Raw genomic sequence first — 20,622 nt, 5'->3', positions numbered from 1 at the left:
GATTTTAACACTACGGAGATAGCGACATGCTCTGGTGAAAAGCCTGGCCGAGCTTACACACACTCACACAAGACGCATACTCATGTAGACGTAAATAAAGGCTCCTTTCTGTGTCTGCCAGGGCAATAACAAGGGCAGTGCAGGGAGTGAAGGGTAAATGTTAGTCTGGCTTTGCTGTGTTGTCTGCTCCTCTCTGAAGGCTGTGTGTAAAAACCCACCGGAGCACAAAGAGTCCCTTTGTGGTCCGGTCAACTTAATGCTGCTTTTCCATAGTGTTGCTTTCATAAAACATCAGGGGTGTGTTGCTTATGGAAGCAGGTTTGTTTCTGAACATGCAGAGGCGATACAAGAGAGCCGAAAAAGTATATGAAGGAGCTCAGCTGGAGTTCTTTTAACCGGGCGGCAAAGACGAATAAAAAACTAACGAGATTCTAGAATAAACACTTCAATCATAAAAATAATTACCTCCAAACAACATGATCCAGGATCAAAGTGGTATAATACACAGATCATAGCATGACAAGCACAGACTAAAGTCAGTGTATGAGTAGGAGGGTAGAGTCAAACAATTTAGGAATAAATCGCTCTAAAAGGAAGTCATAGATGTCAACCTGCTGTGTCAGTTTTGTAGGAAATAACAGACTCATACAATCAGAGTACTTCTTTATTTTTTTAAGCAAGGCCTCACTTCCACCCCCTAAAAACAAAGTTTAAAACAACATAGTGATGATGAGGAAGAAAGTGTCAAGAGTATTTCAGGGTAAAAGCTGCTACAAATTCTTCTCCTCCCTGTTTGGTGCCTGAGGCTGACAGAGGAGCAGATTCAGAAAGCTCACGATCCAAACATATCGCACTTCTCACAATACGATAAGTTTGAGCCAAAATACATTTACAGTATTGGCATAAAAGTTAATACAAAAGTGTACAACATGATAATAGCTTTAACCTATTAAAGCTATTATTATTTCATAACTAGCTTAACTTATTAAGTTATTTATGAAATATTACTTTTAGTGCTGCTAGATCTCTTGTAAGTATTTTTGAACACTTCAAAATACCAAATATCTTTATATGCATTAATACACACAGTGGAAACCATCCCAGCACTACTACAGAAGAAAACATCTACAGTCTCGATTATCTGTGTCGTTCTTTGGGGTTCAGCCAATCAGCACTGAGGAGAATGAATGGTGCTCCCAGATTGGTTGCTTTACGAAGGCTAACCATTGGCACGTCAAGCAGAATTGTGTATTTCCACTCTCCAAGTTGGTTTATCTTTTAAATATTTTAAAGATTTATAAAACACACACACACACAAAAAAAAACCCTCAACAAATAGGCAAATTTTCTGTGAATAATTTGGAATTACGTTCCTGAAAAAAATCCTCAAACTGGCAGTGGTCCTCTGAAGGACTATTTAACATAGTTACAGTGACAAAGATGAATCAGGGGTGGAGTGGAGTTTTTGGAAACCTCCAAGCGGACCTTCCTCTGGCTTATACAGACGATGGAAACCGCTGGGCTCATTCGGACCGTCAGAGCAGCTGAAACTTTTCCCAGATTTGTGCCTTGAAACAATCCTGTCTGAAGTCTACAGACGATTCCTGTGACTTTTTATGTTCTGGCCTCATATAGACACATGTTAGCCTTTCAATAACCTGTCCAATCAGCTGGATTCACAACAGGTGGAAACTTTAAAAACGATCAGTTTCTACAGTTTAAAACAACAACAAAGTTTAAAACAACATAGTGAGGATGAGGAGGAAGAAAGTGTCAGAGTAAAGGGTTAAAATTGGGCTAAAATTGAACCCGAGCTCAATTTTAACCTTAACCCTTGTGTGTGCGAGGACTGACGCAAACGTAGAGGACAAATGATACAAGTTTTATGTGTGTGGGGTCGGTAGGACCTCATTTCTACATACAATGGCAGATACTGTGAATACTTCTGCAGATGGGATTTTTAAAAAGATTCTTATTATATTTGTAAAAAACAAACAAACAAAAATGTACGTGTTCACTTTGTTTTTATGTGTTGTTGTGTGGGGAGTTTTGAGTGAGAAGAATGAGGCTGGAACATAAGACGAGAATACTTCCCCACAGGGGAGAATGAAACGATGACGACCGTGGATTTCTGGCAGATGTATTTGGGACATAATCAGGAGATCGGAGGTTTGACTTACAACCGTTGTGGAGCAATCGAAAGGCATCAGTGGATCCATTTGATGTGGACCCCCCACCCCCACCGGCAGGACAACGGAGGCTGCCAGAGTTTGATAGTAACTACCTGCATTTACTCAATTACATTTACTTGAGAAACATTTTTGAAATTTTTACTATGCTGTACTATGTACTTTTACTTGAGTAATTTTAATCATGAAGCATCGCTGCTCTTTCTTGAGTAAAATGTTGAATGAAGAACAAACATGTTGTAACTAAAAATTCACCAGACACAGACACACTCATGCAGTTTCTGTTAAAGTTTCATAAATTAGTTTTATTGAAAAAAAAAAACTGATTTGGAAAAACTTATTTCACCTGATTTTGTTATTTTTGTCCTTAAAACACCCAAATTTCCACTTAACTATATTTTGGTCCATCTGATTATGCAGTGTTTAAATGTACTACTACTTTATTCTTTTCTTTGAGTAAAAATATGTAAGCAGTGCTCCTCTTAGGTACTCTGCCCACATCTGGTGCGTGCCGAGGTTGCTTTAATTAAACTGTGGTGAGCATTTCTCTGCACTATCTTTTCAAGTTTCAAAGGAAGAACAACTACATTAAGAGACAGCGGACTCTCCCTGCCCCCATTGGCTGCTTGCTGGTTCAGTTAGTGACGCATCAGGTGGTTCGTTACGCCAGGTGGGGGTAGAGTACACTTCTGGGACAGGCGCCAATGCACTTGTGAATAAATTTGGATTTTTGCGTACCGCTGCGCCTTTAGATGAAATCCGAGCTTCGCACAATTTCTAACAACTCCTATTTTCAAAAGAGGATCAGTCTCTCTGTTTATTCAGGCAAATTAATGTTTAGCTGCCATCTGGTTAAGCACAGGTGCAGCAACTACAAAGGGGAATGTTTTCCTATTGCCTGCAGCAACATGTTAACCGTCAGCAAGCTGAAGGCTCAGAACCTCACTTTTATCCAGAGAAAGGAAAATAAAGCATGTGAGCAGCAAGAAGAAGAACATCCCTGTTCTTTTCTGCCCTTGTTGTGTCTCAAAAAATTTTCATTAAAAAAGTCTCTCCTTTTTTTTGACCAGAGAGGAGAGCTGGCCTATCACAATAGGATTGAAACAGAAGAAATAATCTATTGTAGATTGTAGATCCTGAACAACCCAGTCAGAAAAACAAGGGCATCAAGGGCCAATAACATTTTGTTCATAGAATGCATCAAAGTTCCTAGAAAGACGGCCTGGAGGCATGTGAATCAGTCCATCTCTACTAGATAACCATCTCAAGTTCTCAGCCTGAAGAATCACGGTCAACTTTCATCCAAACTTATCTTCTACTGAATAGTTTTGCATGAAACATGGGATAAATAAAAACAGTGTGTTTGGTTTAGCAATCCTGAAAGCAAAATGGAAATTGTGACGTGGAACATCAGAAATCAGAGATCTTACTTCGTTTTCCTGAAATGACAAACCCACAGCATCATGATGTGGGGCTGCTTGGTCTTTATGACAGAATTAGGCCTGCCACAATAAGCATTAAACCAATTAATCGCATTAGAAATTAAAACAAGCTCAATAATTTCCATTTGCATGATTTATCTTTTTTCTCCATCAAAACCTGGATGATAAAAGTCTTCAGTCTGGTGTTTTGGTCTCAACTGGCCATTTTTTGAAGGACAATATTGTTTACAGAGACGACATAATACATTTTATTTGTTGTTTTGTTTATTTATTTGGGATATTTCAAATTTCTTGAAGTTCCAGTAGTAAAATGTTCAACAGAATTTAAAATTATAAATGTAAGAACATGTTCTTGCATCATTCTGCCGTTACCATTATGTGACTTGAAAATGGTCTCAAAACAATAATATCATCGCTTATCGCAATAACGTCTGGGACAATTTATCGTCCAGCTAAATTTGTTATAGTGACAGGCCTAGACAGAATACCTACAAACTGAAAAGCGTGCGTGAAGCTCCAGTCACAGAACCCAGCCACACCCTGACCCTTCCAGAGACTAACAACAAACATCACTGTTTGCTCCTGTCTGCAGAGAATCAGTTTTTTTCACGTCTGTCTCCCAGTTCAGACCAAGACACACAGAGCATCACCAGCACAGCTACTAGCTCTGATGCAAAGGTAATCTGGAACTGCAGTACTTCATAAACCTATAATATTATTCCCCAGAAGCTTTGTTTGACTATATGTAAAACAGCTGTAGCATCTTTGTGCTCCATTTTAAATGTGTTGGCATCCAGTAGGTATAAAACGTAGATTTGCTGTTGCAAAAACAAGTTCTCTTCCCACTGAGCTACACGTTACATCTCAGGACAAATAAGGGTTCAAAAACATCACTATTCATATTCTCTAAGTTCACTACTTATTATTTCAATTCTTTTCTTTTTCTCCTTTACAAGTAGGCAGTATAGAAGCCACCACTTTATCGCCCTCTGTGGCGTTTTACTGGACTGAAGTGTATTCAGCTGAGCTAATAGTGAGGACGTGAACGCTCGCTTGTCTGCAATTCCCAAGTAGCTTTCATATGCAGACACAGACACAGAGAGGTACGGCGAGACTTTAAGAAGCAGGGTGAGGACTTCTGTCCTCTGAGGCAGAGCTGCTGCTTCTCCACACTGAAAAAAGTCAGATGAGTTGGTTCAACCCACCACAATTAGAGATCCTGAGTTTCTTTTAGAAATTCAGGGCAGAGGAAGGGTTTCCCCTTTCATTGTGTGTTCACCACTTCATATGATGTCATTTTTTGGTTTTCTGTGTTCCCGTTTATTTAATTTCATCGGCTGCAGTAGACAGCAGGTGATCCTGAAATCTAACTGCGGTCTTGGACTTTGGTGTTCTCGGTCAGAGGCATATTGCCGCTGTGTGATGCCAACTTACAAACCAGAATTGTTGAGAACTAAATCTTCACCAGCACAAACAGAGGGCATGCACAACGGAGCATGAGAAGGGTATTGTTGGCTCATTGCTGTGACATTTGAATAGCATTTGAGCTAATTCAGCCGGAGTAGCGCAAATGTAAATAACCCACAGCATCTCTAGAGGAGCTGGGACTTAGTGGGAAGAGCGGTCATCTTAAAACTTGAAAGGTGTGAGTTCAACTCCACAACACGTGTGCTCATGTACCGCTAGGCAAGACAAAAACACAAGTTTCAGTACCGGCCAAAATCTGAATCAGCAGGTCAGGTTTTTTAAAGAGCTTAATCGGCGATCGGCCAGAAAACTGCAATTGGTGCATTAGGTTGTCATTATGAGCAGAATAACACTATAGAAGCTCATTTATAAGCTATATGTCTCAGACTTGTGATGGTCATGTCAAATGTCCAAAAAAAACTAAAAGCAAAACACAAACCAGAGGAGTTTTGTCTTATACTGGTGTATTAGACACGTAGCAAGGCGATGCTAATTTAATAAAGCCACTTTTTTTTTTCACCATGGTGAGGAGGGGATAAAACAATGACTCTCTCAGACATGCTTTCATCAAAGAGCCAGGAAAGTGAAGGTCAGACAGCAACTGAGATACTGGACTCTACAAAGGTCGTCAATGAAATGTTTTCTCTGACACGGAATCGAGGACACACACCGTCGTCTCTCAGATGGTTGCTTTTGTGGAAGTTATGTGAAGTTCAGCCGTTGCTGGTGCAGTTCAGACACAGAAAGGCAGTCCCAAAAGGATCAACGGTGCAGAGAGCTAAACGACATGATTTGATTACATTGTTCTGCTTGCTGTGAGCGTAGCGGCTGTCTAGCTCCGTGAAGAGTCACCTTGTCTCAATGTGCATCCAGAGATAAGCAAGGTCGATCGCTCCGGGCTTTTCACGTATCTCATTTGGGTAATGTTCTGATGTAATGTTGGGAGGGAGGGAATAAAGAGAAACAGTCAATGTAAAAAAAGACAACAAAAAAAAAACATTTAAAACCATTTCAGACAATGACTCAGGCTGAAACTCATAAATGAAGCAATAAATCTTTGACTTTTACTGTCAAATAAGTTTAACCTTGTAGAAAATATGCTTTCATCCTTTTCAAAATGCTACGTTGTAGAAGAATCTTACATCCCCCGTCCCATGCAGACTTCACATTGATCTCATGATAAATCCTCAAAGCGTTGTTTGTAGGAGACGGTCCGTGTTTTGTCTGCGTCAGGTGGAGCGTGGTCACCTCACAGAGCAGCCAACGGCTTTCTCACACACATCTAATTTCCAGGCACTACCTAGTCTACAGTTCAAGTCTACAACCATCGTTAAGGAAAGCAACCAATCCGATGCCATTGTAAAACTCACACTACAAACTGCTGCACTTTGACACCAGACTGGTGATAGTGGTATAAAGTGATGAAGGGAGATAACCGGTTTAAACTTGTCGACAGAAATTCAACATACAGTAGGAGGAGGATTAAACATTTACCAGAGGAGACCTTAAGGTTGCCGTGAGATGGTGCCATAGCAACGTTTTGGGGGTGAGAGGAAACAAATCAGTTCTTTTTGTTAACATAGACCAACTCAGAACCAGATCAGACATGGTACAAAAACCACTCCAAGTGCTTTTGCACAGCAAAACACACCCACTGGTGCACACAAACAATCGCACACCAATTCACCAACATGCAAATCCACACTAGTAATTAGTTATACTTCCTTTAGTTTCTTTTTTAAGCAATCCTGTTGTTTTCCTGGATCTCTCATCTCAGCTTTGCCTTTTTTTGCGATCAGTTATTTTGATTTTTATTGTTGATTTACATCCACAAAAGTATGTGCAACACATCTCAATTTGTATAAGTCAAATAAAAACTAGAAACATAAAATTATTGGTGTGTGGCCCCTTAACACGCCCCTTAAGAGCTCAAAATAATAGCTGTAAGGGATGTGGATAGTTGAAAAGATGAAATTATAACCAACAGTCTCAAATTTAGGAGATTACACAAAGTTGTGTTGCAGTTTTTCTTCCAACCAGTTTTGCCTTTTGAAAGTTATTTTATATACCCAGTTATTGCAATTTCATACTCTCTACCCTCACAACTGGATTACTTCAAAATTAAAGGGGACACTACATGAAAAACAATCCACTTTTTTTTTTTACCCCTTTAGTAATTTGAGTGCAAAAAATAGAAATTTATTTCTCCAGCTCGTCTCCACTACGACAAGCTTCTCAATAGAATTGAAGAGACAAAAATTATAAATCACTGACTTGAAGTAAATGGTAGACAACATTAGCATTGACTCAAAATAATGAGGCGACCGACAGCTATCCAGCGCCAAACTCCCCCAGGATCTGTCTGGGTACATCGCTGAAAAATAAACGCCATAGCCTTCAAATTGGGGAAGGATGAACCCTGAGCATAGACAAATCAGGCTGGTCAGAAACACGGTCGTTCATGCAACTACCAAATGCGACCGCAGTCAGACCTCTGTGTGAACGGTTTACGACCCCGAAGCGACCCGCATGCGTAGAAGAAGAACGTTCATTCAGCAATGGGAGCCGACAGAATTGTGAGAAGATCATAACGAGACGAGGGAAGCTAAGACGAGAAAGAACAGCGAATAGCAACGCGCTGCAGTGGAGCACTGACTGTAACTGCTGTACAGAAAACCTGGAATCTGAACCAGGAGTGGTGGGAGTGTGATGCGATGCACTTCACTGACAGACTGCTTCCATAAGGTCATAATAATCATTTTCATTTGCTTGCATCCAGATTTACTCTGTCTGGCTTCTTGTGCTGCAGAATTACGACACATGCCTCAACGTCAGTGACTTAAAAGTCGGATAAAATGCGACATGATCATTCAGGCAGCAGACTCTTTGAAAACAATCGGATATGCATCTGATTTAATTCCACATACACAAGTGGCATAGATTGGGTTTTATTTTTTGGGGGCTGGGGGCGAAGGGTGAAAAGATCAGCTTGCCCTGAAAAAACGTCGGATATGGGGCGCATTTGCCTGCTGTGGGAACGCAGCCACATATTATATTGAAATTATATCTTCCCCTGATGTGCACTGAAATAAAGGCTATGAGAAGGCAGAACCGTCACACCAGCCACTCAAAGCTCCAGCAGACTGAACTTTCACAGCATAATCAAAATTCTTCACTTTGTGGGGAGCTCTGAAAGGATAGCAGGCTGGCGAAGTGGCGGATTAGGAAAAAGAGGGGAGGGCGAGGGCAGAGAGAAGAAACATGGAAGGGGGGATCAAGTGTTAGTTTATGTAACCAAGGTCAGCTGAAAGGAAAAACACAATCCACACGGCAAAGGCAAAAAAACAGCAAGACCACAAAGGCAGAGGGACCGATCTTGGGAAGGCGAGTATGAAAACAATCAGCTCCACGTCACAGCAGGGAGGCCTCGGTTCGCCCGGCCTCAGCTCCTGGTTTGGCACAGGCGCAGCAGTATGGAACAGCCGCAGCCACTTTAAATAGCTGCTGAGTGTGGTGGGAAGTGGGCAGGCTGGGTGGGGGTGGTTGACTGTGCAGAAGAAGAAAACTAAACTTCTTTATGGCAACAAAAGAATAAAAGGCTGCTGGTTTCATCCTCACATGGTTGTTGTTTGGGTGGTTTTTTGTGCAAAACGTTCTTGCACATATTTGATTTAACAAGCCAATGAATTTGGCAACACTTTATTTGAAGCGGTGAGCACAAGCCTGACATGACATCGTCGTAAACATGACATAACACCTGTCGTCAACGTGAAGGAGTCTTCATAAATGTTTACGACTGTTGTCATGAAGTGTCAATCGGTAAGTAATGACACTTTTAATGCAAAGTTGCATTAAAAGTGTCATTGCAAAGTGCCAACTTTGCATTATTTGATAAATAATGACACTTTTAATACAAAGTTTCATTAAAAATTTGCTTTATAAGTGTCATTATTTACCGAATTACACTTATTAACAACAATCTTAAACATTCATGAAGACTCCATGTTTACGACGGGTGTTATGTCAGTATTACTCACACCACTTCAAATGAAATGCGACCAAAAATTTGACCTGCAATTGTACAGCATTCTACACATTCGACTACAAATATTTACTTCGTGTGCTCGACAAATCGTTGTGGACACAGCGCTGAGGTTGGCCTCTGATTCACTAGAGCATTTACGGACCGGTTCATAGATTTTGGCAACAGAAGACAAATCAAAATATTTGACATCTAAACTCTAGACGAGTCCAATTGTTCTGTGAATGCAGCTTATTTAAAGCTCAGTTTGTGATTTCCGACACCTGATTTCTCACTTTGTTAGAAAAAGATTTTGTTCAACGTTTTGGGGGGTTTAAATCTCGGACCTTCGAGGACATGGAGGTCGAAAAGCAGCACAGGCGGCCTCAAAAATGATCGTCCCTTTTTGTGTGTGCTATCTGTGATAAACAAAGAAAGAAACTGTATGCAAATTTAAGGAAATACTCAAGTTGGGATATTGCAATCAAAGACAAACATTCCATTTAAGCATAATATTAACAAAAGATCTTTTATTATTCAGGAAGTTGCATTATGTTTAATGTATTGGAGTAAAACTCATGCTTTCCATATTCAACTTTCTTTTTTCTCCACAACAATAATAAAGCAAAGCCCACGTTTTGCAGGCTAGAGTTGGATTTCCTACCTCTGGACGCTCAGTGCCCCTTTCCTGCCATTCCAGATCCATCCATGGCTGCCATTTTGTTTTGTCAAAACCTGCAAAAATGCACAGAGTTAGATGATAGAACAAACATGCCTTTAAAAGCTACTGTGACCATTTACTCCCCCCCACACTGTTAAGAAGACCAGGCTCAAACTTTTTTGCTCCGTCCAAAATGAGTTTGAATTTCCTGTGAAGGAAGTGTGTGTGATAAAACATGATATAGTTTGGTATCTGCAGAAACTTTTTTGTGTGTGTGTGTGGGGAGTGGGGGCGTGTGTGTGTGTGTGTGAGAGTCGGTGCCGAAGCTTCAGGTGGAGGACTGAGTGGAGGAAACCTCCTCACAGCTGTCCTCCCATCTAAAAAGCCTCTCCCCCCACTGGGAGGCGGACTGAGCAGAGCTTATCCGAGCCTGATGCGGCAGCGGGTGATTGAGTTTGCTTGTTTGTCCGGAGGTTATCCCTCCAATCTTATTAAGATGCTGAGAAAGAGCTACAGTTTGTCCAGGAAGCGCCGGTTTTAGGGAAGATTTTGCACAATCCACCGGGTTTACCAATTACCTCAAACAGACACAAAGGAGATCCGCTTTGTTTATTTCCAGTTTCGTTTTAAAACTGTAAAACGTTACAGTTCCTGACTTAATCAACACAATGCTGTTCCACCAATTAGTCTAAAATGCATCTCAGAAAACAGTAACTTTATTTGAAGGGGTGTGCATTAGACAGACATGTGGCAGTCATAAACATGAAGGAGTCTTCATCAATGTTTATGACTGCTGCCATGAAGTGTTAGTAAATAATGACATTTTTAATGCAAAGTGGCATTAAAAGGCCATTAAAAGAGAATTAGCATTATTTGGTAAATTCTAACATTTTATGTAAAGTTGCATTAAAAGAGTCAACTTTTAACTGAGTAAAGTGTCATTATTTACTGAATGACACTTCATGACAACAGTCATAGACATTCATGAAAACTCCTTCATGTTCATGACAGATGTTATGTCATGTTACAGTGTGACATCAGTCTAATGCACACTTCTTTAAATAAGGTGTTACTGTAAAACCCAGTTCACCCTATGGAATTGAACTGGTTGGACGGGTTTTCTTTGTTTTGTTCCGGGGGTTTTTTTAGGGTGCTGTAGCTGCTTCTTTCTTCCACTGAAGCTACTCTGTATGTCCACTAGGTCTGCTGTTTTGCTACATGTCAAATGTAGTCAAATGACATGTCAAATGACAAAAAGTCATAGCAATATGCGATTACCTGTAGATGTGCATGTATTCTAAACTTCTTTTAAAATATTCACATGGTTTTCATGTTTTCTGTATTTCTAACCTCAAGATGTAACATGACGCCAAAACGCGACTGTAGCACTCTTAATGCAGAAGAAAGAAAATTCCCTAGTCTGAAGAGAAGACGGCTGAACTCTTCAGTGGGTGAATACGGCGAAGCACGGCGGAGGCAGCATCATGCTGCTGAAATCGTTTTCAGTGACAGGACCTGGCGGACTAGTCAGGATAGCATAAAGGTAAAGATGGAAGCAGCGTTATACAGTGAAAACCTGCTCTAAATTCAAACAGCAGAGACTGTACTTGGTGCCAAAGGTGCATCAACAAAGTATTTAGCAAAAGGTTGTGAATATTTATATACATATCTTTTTTTTCATTGCAATTGCAAAAATCTATAAATAAATTAAAATAACAACCATTATGGGATGTTAGGTTTATAGTCTGGAGGGGGGATGAGACAGAAAGACAATATGAGGGAAAAGTGAACCGTTGTGAACAGTTTCCAGATTCACTGTATTTTTAAAACCAACATGCAACAACAACAACTACTACTACTACTAGTACTACTACTGCTACTACCAGTTCCAGATTTCAGTTTAACCTCTGCAAGAACTAAATCACTTGCGGTCACATTATTAAGCATATTCAGCAACTGAACTTCCTATTTCATATTAATCAAAAGAGCCAAACTAGGCTCAGAACCAATCAGTGGAATTATGACAAAAAGTCATAGCAATATGCGATTACCTGTAGATGTGCATGTATTCTAAACTTCTTTTAAAATATAACTATATTTAACATTTATCAGAAATGCTTTGACTACCAAGAAAAAGAGCACTGCTGTGAACTGGTTCATGCAAACTTAACCAATAAGTTGTTTCTAATCAAGGTTAAAATCCACATCAGATGATGGTTTACCTGGTGGAACAAAAAAAAAGATTGAAGATGAATATCCAATAGATTTTAAAAGTACTTTATTTGAAAACATGAGCAAATTTAATCAGAAGTATTGAAGTGGTTTCCTTTAACCCAGGACTTTTTACACACAGCTACATGTAGAAAGCAGATGTGATCCACCACTAGGTGTGGAAGACAGAACAATCAAATCATGGTTTACTCTTGATTTGGTCAGCAACCTCGAGTGCCTTTTTCATTTTTACTAAAATCTTTTTTTTTTGTCTGCCCGGTGGCTTTGGAACCGTCACACGCCCGAGGCCACAGATACCAACAATGCCATAGTTTCCTCGCTTACCGAGCCTTCCTTTTTGAAATCAACAGCGAGAGTGTGCCTCCAGGCAAAGCTGCTCTGTAATTAAACTACAGAAATGTGAAGTTTTCCTTTCTTCAGATACCTAAAATATACACTTGGTGGGAAGTGATACCGGGGTTTTCTGTTTCATCTTTTAACCCACTTCAGCCAAAAGGTTTGGCACCATCTGAACCTGGGTTTCATTCAATTCAGATTCCTCAAGCCTAAATTACCATTTCCCCCAAACATATGTGTTGCTAAACTATAATGCCAACAGTATTTTGTCACGTGAACTTGAATGGCATCCCATTCTTAATTAAAAGACATTACAGCGGCTACAAAAGCTTCGCTTCCTTTAGGAAGAAGCTCATGAAGTGTGTCTAAGGCAATTATCACTCCTCCAGGAGAGTGTTACTGAGCTCTGGCACTGGAGACGTTTTCACACTAATTCATCCCAACGATCTTCTGTCAGGACTCAGCCCAGGCAAGTTCGACCAAACCAAACCTGCTCAACCATGTCTCTGAGGTGTTCTCCTCTATAGGTCCTTTTTTCTGCTTGCATCTTCTTAGCAGTGACATGTAGTGTTTAGAATGACGCATGCATAACCTTTAAAGATGGATAGTAGATGTGAAGTTGGTGTGGTGACTGGTGGGATCAGCAAAATCCCACACAAAAAAACAGTTAATGCCTTTAGCTGCATAAATCGTGCTTGTTCACTGGGTACAAATGTAAATCAGGCCACTTTTAATTATCCTCTACTATGTTGGATATTAGGTCATGGGATTATTGGAGTAATCAATATTGAGCACAGTAAGCATGTGCTGCTGTGGGGGTAGATGTAGAGCCGTACTGACGATATCGCTGGCACAGAGCATAAACAACAACATGAGCAGACATTTTAGAGTTTGCCTAGTTTATCATAAAGCTTTAGTATCAGTCAGTCATGTTCATTTGTGTAGCACATTTCAGCAGCGAGGCGGTTCAAGGTGCTTCATATAATAAAAGTAGAAGCAGTCAACAACTGAATAAACGTCACATTTTGACAAGTGTCATCACCAAAAATCATACACATAAAATATGTTGGTCAGTGTTTCATTTATCGTGGTTGAGAAGCAACTCTGAAGGGCTGGGTTTATAGTCTAGATTTAAAGGAACTCAGTGTTTCGACTGTTTTGCAGATTTCTTGAAGTTTGTATGTTAACCCAACAAAAAACACATTGTCTGTTTACACTCCTGTAATTAATATGGTTATTTTGCAGGCAGAACTCTGAAGTAGTAGGGCGATCTCATCCTTTATAACCAACATATACAGGATCATTTTAGCTGTTCTCAGGTGGCTTTTGTCCTCTATAGCGAGTAAATAGTAGTGTAAACAAAAATTAACATTTTCTTTTACTGGCGTATAAACATTGAACAACGTATGGAACAGAGTAAACTATTTACCAAGTAAAAACTCTCTCCAAGAAAGGATTTTCTCAAGGAAATGAAAGAAACCGTAAGCTTATTAACAAAATCAACCTTTTTTTTAAAGATCTTATCACATAATGTGACAGTTGTAACAAGTATGTAAAAAAACAAAACCAAAAAAAAAAACAAGAAGTATTGTAAAAGTTATAGACTGCAGCTTTTTTTTTTGCTTTTTTTTTTTTTTACAAGAACCCATTGGGACGCTGGTGGACCCCCACAGGGCTTAGCAGGTTTTCTGGGGGAAGCCCTGGTTCTTCAGGGCAGGGTCCAAACATGGTGAACTGTATCTGACCCAGCCTGTTCTTTGTGTTCTGGCACCGTTCAAACTGACAGCCCGTTTCAGCAGCTCTCAGCTTTCAGCATACATTTTCTTGTGTTTTTAAATCTTTTTTTACATGCGCTTCTGTGCGCTCTACTATTCTGTTCAAAATTGAGATGACTATTGTCTGGAGAGCTGTTGTTGTTTTAACCTCTATTTTTTATTTTATTCAGTGACTGTTGTTTACACCAGGTATATGCTAGCTCTCAGTAGCTCGACTGTACCGCCTTCCACCGAGTGACCCGATATTCCCCGTGAGCTGAGAAGGAAGACGTACAGGCATCGGGCGCCATGACCGGGGTATGGACCCGTCATCCATTTTCCATCATCATGGAAAATGTGAGATTGCTTCCCAACAAAGTAGTGGAGCTAGCGGCTCCCACGGGCCATCAAAGGAGCTACCAGGAGACCAGCTTTGATGGCCCGTGGGAGCCGCTAGCTCCAACTTTGATACAAAGTACAACGATATTTAATATTGCAAGCCACCAGTTGAGTAAAGTTTATTTTCACCACTTCATAACATTACTACAGGCTGAAAAAAGCTCATAACTGAGACATATATCGTTTTTCCTGCAACCAATAGCAGAGCTGAGTAGAGAATCCAAAAAAATTGTACTCAAGCACTACTTCAACATATTTTTACTCAAGTAAAAGTAAAATGTAGCCGTCCAAGAAATTACTCAAGTAAGAGTAAAAAAAGTATTTAGTAAAAAAGTCGACACAAATACTGAGTAACTGATTAAATTCATTCAGTGGGTAAAGAATCCAGAAATTTTACTCAAGAGCAGAGATACTTCATAATAAAATTCAAGTAAAAGTGAAAAGTACAGCGTAGTAAAAATACTCCTAAAAGTACCTTTTTTCAAAAAGGTTGTTGAAGTGAATGTAATTGAGTGAATGTAGCTACTTACTACCCAACTCTGACCACAAGGCTGCATACTTTAAGCTAGGTAGGGCAGTCTTAGGCACCGTAGGCTGACTGCTGGGTCATTGTGGAGCCCACCAGCTGGTCTAAACTTATATGCCTTTCAAACATTCGTTTTTTTTTTGCCCTCCATAGAAACTCTCCTCTTTTCCTTATAAAAGGAGTCCTCCCCCCAAAGCATTTAAAGGAAAGGGGTGGAGGATGTGTGAGGGGAGTTAAATTAGAGCGTGCTGTCTAGAGAAAAAGGGCGTTTCTAGGGAAACTGAGTGTTCACTCTTCTCCAGTGGTTGCCACTGGACGACCTCTAACTGACTGCATTTCAAAACACTGCTTTTCATGCCTCTCCTCTGGCCATGAAGAACCACACACATTCATGATTGTATGACCAAGAGGAAAAAAAAGAAGAAAAAAAAAAGAAAACACCTTCCCGGTGTCACCACAGTACACTGCTACCTCTCATATCACCGCCGCTGGGTGCAAAAGCCAGAGCCAGTGAGCTGATGTCAGCTAGAGACGGTTTAGTTTCACGAAGGCCTCCCAAAACCATTCTCGGAAATTCAAATCCAGGATTAATGACAATCCTGCTGTCAACAATCAGCGCTGTAATTACAATGATCCAAATCCAGTAACAAACCCTCAGGTTGCAGCGTTGGTTTCACTAAGTTGACGCGGATTGGATGATGCCGCCTGGGAAACAAATAGACGGCGAACATTACCTCTGCAGCCACACCCACTCACCTGTGCTTTCTCTGAGGAGACTGAAGAAAACACCAGCCGTTTTCCCACTGACCAACAGTTTTCCATCCTCACCCCACCCATCCTCCACCCCGCCTGTCAGGATCCTGAGTTGTTTCAGGGATTGTTTATTTCTGCTTTCCTCAGTTTCTTATTTTCATCAGACCAGTCCCGTTTCTGTATTTATGTTAGTTCAGTTCTTTCTTAGTGATTCTAGTTTGTTTATTTCTAATGTCAAGCTATTCTTTGTTACACTAGTTTAATTATGTTTCTTAAGTCTAGTTACTATTGGTTTCATTGTGTACTCTCGCTCGCCCACTATGCCATTTTCTCCCTCTCTTTTCACTCTCCAAATATTTAAATGACCCCTCTCTCATTCATACTCATTGTTTAGGCCTGTCGCAATAATCAAAAAATTTATTAATCGAATGATAAATTAAAACAAACGCAATAATTTCCTTTTGCATGATTAATCGTTTTTCTTGCTTTCTACCAAAAACTGGGTGATAAAACTCTTCAGTTTGGTGCTTTGGTCTCAAATAGTCTGTGTTTTCCTTTAAGGATAATTTTGTTTACAGAAACTTGATATTTATTTATTTATTTTTATCTTGAATATTTAAAATGTCTTCCGGTTCCAGTTGTTAAATGCTCTTTAGAATTTAAAGTTGGTTGATCTTTGAGAATGTGTTCTTGCATTATTATGGCTTTATTATTGTTAGAACTTGAAAATGGTCTCAAAACAACAACTTCATCGTTTATCGTGATAACTTCTGGGACATTTTATCGTCCAGTAAAATTTGTCATCATGACAGGCCTATTAAATACTTCAACATCAGCTCCTCACCTCAGCCTCAGCAGAGGCACACGGATCCGTAACCTCCACCTAACGTGGCGCTCCTTCAGCGGCCAGTTCTTTTCAGCCTCCTCCACAACAAAAGAAACAAAGGAGAAGGGGCTGCTTTCCCTCGTCATCTCCCCACACCCACTCCCTTCTAAAGTTGACCGTGCACAGACAATGTAGCCTCTGGAAAGAAAATTCTAAAATAAACCCAGTCGAAAACATCCAAACAGTATTATCTGCATTCTCTGTGGAGGCTGCAGAGCTACATGCAGGTGCATGAAGGCAAAACACACACCAGTAAAAATGTGCTGACTTCAGTTTGCATGTCTGTAGTTTACATTTGTCTCAGCAAAAAATTGAGGTCTAAATACAATCACTTCTAAATACTGAAATGGACTCATTTCCTCCTAAAATTCTCAGTTTTATACGATTTTGTTACCACATGTTCCATGATGGGGTTTTTTTTTCTTTTTCACCTTTTTTTTTTCTTTGTTCGGTAAACGTCATCCTGTTTTCTGCTCAGATTTATTGACAGAGAAGATTATGGTTTGACACATTGTGTATATTCAGCATTTTTTCCTAAGCATTTATAAAAAAAAATTAAATTTTTTTAAAACTTGTCCATCCTTGAATGAACTTTATGTAAAACTGAATTATTTGAATAATGTAAGCTTCTGCAAACATCTATAATTTCCTCTAAAAGTAAATTCAGGAACTTTGTCAGATGAATTTATTCCTTTTTTTAAGCTCAGTCAGGTTAAACAGAACTATATTTACTGTAAGTCTGTAATGTTACCTCTCATCTCCATTTATATATATCGTTCTGAGAAACTTTAAGAGTCTCTCTCTGGCTACCTGCGTTTTTACTTGTGATTCAGTCATAATCAGTTAGTATTGTCATCAACAGTGCTCCTTGTACATGTGGTCTAAAAGAGGTTGCCATTACCATTATATTACTTGAAAATTACCTCAAATTAAACAACATTATCATTTATTGCGATAACCTTCTTATTGCCAATAAAAAAACAACAATGGCTTAGGAGTTCTTTTGGAATATTATGAAAAAACAAAATGGTAAATGGTTCTTCCTCAGCTTTGCTCCATCTTACATGGAGATAGATTCCACGTAAGATGTAAAGCGGAAGATAACAGCAGCTTTTACCTTGTCCTAATCCGAGGTCTAATTAGGCTCAATTAAAACTGGATTAAGATTAGACCCTACTGTAAAACAGAAGAGCGGATTAGAGCTCGACTTGAAGGATTCTGCCTAAAAATCAGCTTCAAAGTCTGCAGCTTTGTCTGCACAAAGCTGCAGACTTTGTGCAGACAAAGCTACACAAAGTTGGCAGCTTTGAGTAGGTTTCATCAGGAAGGCACTTAGATCACCTATCCATTGATGTCAGTTTGACTCATTTTCTGGCTCTCCTTCTCAAAGGCCCTTCCATCAACAACTGCTTCACAAACAAAAAATAAAACGGTAAGCAAGAGCATGCAAGGATGGAGGTACTAGAAAAGGTTCATATTGGGTGTCCAACATTGAGTCAGAAACAATAAAGTGAGGAATTAATCTAGCAAGTGACAATAAGTAAATTATCTCATGAACCAGAGCAATAAGGAAGAAAGCAGTGCTCAGCACCGAGTTACAGACAAAATCAAGATGACAAACTTCTTGCGAGCAAGTGTGAGCTGCCATTTATTGTGCGACAAAACAACGCTCCAGGCAGAGTAATAATAACAAAACAGAAAGATGCCTGTCAGTTGTGAAGTGTCGCAACTGACAGGTGGTGGAGAACTGCTATTCTCCACCACTATTGAGAATAGAACATTTGGAAGTTCTTGAAGTTTCTCTTCAAGAACTTCCAAAAGTGGTTCTGCTATGTGGCAGTTTGAATTTTAAGCCGATATGCTAAGTCGCAAGTTTTTTCTGAAGCTTCTTGGTTTACCACATCTGGCAGTGCACTGCAAAAAACAAAACAAAATCCAACCAAGTAGTTTTGGTCTAGCTTTTAGTGTGAATATCTTAGTAAACTTGAAAAAAATAAACTAACTTACGAGTAAATTTTCAGCAAGGTATAGGAGCTTGTTTTAAGTAACTCCTTAATATTGGCAAAAAAGTACTAGTTCCCCTGGCAGGTTATGTAAATTATAACAAAACATTTTTTCCAATGTTGTAAGTGAAATAATCTGCCAATGGAATTAGAACTTTTCCCATCTATTAAGGAGTTATTTACTTAAAACAAGCTCCTATATCTTGCTGAAAAGTAGCTTGTAAGTTAGTTTTTCTTATTTCAAGTGTACTTAGATATTTGCACTAGAACAATAATACTCGGTAAGGTTTAATGTTTTTGCAGTGTGAATCTCCTGCAAGTCACTGTTCTGCTACACCAGAGCAGCTGTCACACCAGTGGTGGCAAAACACGTAATTGTCTACGTAACTCTTATGATAAACCTGTGTCTAAACCTGTGTTTCATCAGACAGAACTTGCTGCTTTATCTGGCCTGGCTTCATGTTGGACTAATTAACGTGTTGCGTAGTTCTAAACTAAATTCTCAACACCTCGCTACAAACCGTCTCTCATTGCTGCAAACACACTGACTTTGCAACAGGGAGATTTTAGAGAGCCTTTGCACTGCAAAGTGAAGATGCAGATTCTACCAAAGACTGAATGCTTAAATTCAGTCAAAACATTTGCTACAACAAAGTAGTTCAACTCCCGTACTGCACTTTTTGAATTTTTCTCTTTCTAACAGATTTATTTGGTTTTCAGTGTGGAACAAGTTTCAAGATGATTCATCACGGTGTCTTTATTTTTTCATCCTGAAAAAATAAGTGCCTGGCGGTTTGACAGAGGTGTGGACACTTTTCAGAACCACTGCATGACTTGAACCATGTACTCTGTTCTCAGAGCAGAGAGGGTTTGGTGTTTAAGTCACTTTCACAGTTTCAGTTTTATCCATTGCTATTCATACACCAGTAAAGGGGAATTCAAGTCATTTCAGGAAATTTTGCCGTCAGTTTCGGATTTTATTTCAACAGAGAGCAGCACAGAGAGTGGTGAATGAAGTCCAAGAGGAGAAAACCTTCGAGAAAACCTAGGTGGCAAAAGGCATCCTTCAGGCCCAAACAGCTGATGGATAAAAAAGCAGCTCAATGCAAAAACACAGAATCTTACCGAGTATCTTTGTCTAGTTTAACTAGATCTTTTTCATCAATATTAAGAAATTATTGACTGAAAAATTACCTGCGAGTTAGTTTTGTTTACTAAGATATTTGCACTGATTTTGCGTTTTTGCAGTTTACAGCAGTGCTAGTGCTGACTGTTCTTCAAAATGATCAAAAACATCAAACAAACCGCTTCTTGAAACCAAAAGTACACCGACCTAGTATGCACTCTGAGACAATTATTCATTCCCACTCAACCTCTAAAACGTGGACACAAGCCTTCTTCAGGTTCTAAGCGGTTCAGTTCTTCCGGAGACGAAGCTCTTCAAACCCGCTTCAGCGCCAGCTTTACACAACCGCACCTGCTGCTTTCTGGAGAACGCACTGCCAACACTTAGACACCATGACCATCAAGGCGTGGGAGCATACAACAGGCCCTTGCGAGTTAATAATTCACATGCTCACAGAGCACTTGATCTTTCAAAGATCTCAAATCTCCTCCACATTCCACAGCAGCGGAGCGTGCATCTGGGTCGCTTTATTTCCACTGGGGGAGTTATCATCAAGTCTCCCTGTTTTCAAAGGAAATCCTCAACACCTCCTCTGCCGGTTTGGCAACCTGAACATCAGGTGAAAAAAAAAAAATACACCAAGCAGAGTAATAAATACCAGTAGTATACTGTGGGAGTTGAGCAGAGCACACTTACTGTTTGATTATTTCTTATTATTAGACTGTTATTGTCACAGCAGGGGTTCCATTACCTGGCATATGGCCTGTTTTGGTTAGGCTGGAGACTTGGAGATTAATGGCCGTCTACTAGGTTGAGTTTCCAGTTTC

General features: G+C 39.8%; 1 protein-coding gene across 2 annotated transcripts in view; it reads right to left on the bottom strand.

Annotated features, from left to right (window-relative positions):
• Positions 1–20,622, bottom strand: part of plxnb1b (plexin b1b) — a 68,124-nt gene that overhangs the window by 42,363 nt on the left and 5,139 nt on the right. For both annotated transcript variants that reach the window (XM_008410420.2, XM_008410421.2), the window contains exon 2: positions 9,784–9,854. The gene's annotated coding sequence lies outside the window, so the exon portion shown is untranslated. The remainder of the gene's footprint in view (positions 1–9,783; positions 9,855–20,622) is intronic.

The sequence above is a fragment of the Poecilia reticulata genome, linkage group LG5 (genome assembly GCF_000633615.1).
Source record: "Poecilia reticulata strain Guanapo linkage group LG5, Guppy_female_1.0+MT, whole genome shotgun sequence".
Classification (NCBI taxonomy): Eukaryota; Metazoa; Chordata; class Actinopteri; order Cyprinodontiformes; family Poeciliidae; genus Poecilia; species Poecilia reticulata.
The sequence above is the reverse complement of the archived record's forward strand: the minus strand, read 5'-3'. Positions and strand labels throughout refer to the sequence as shown.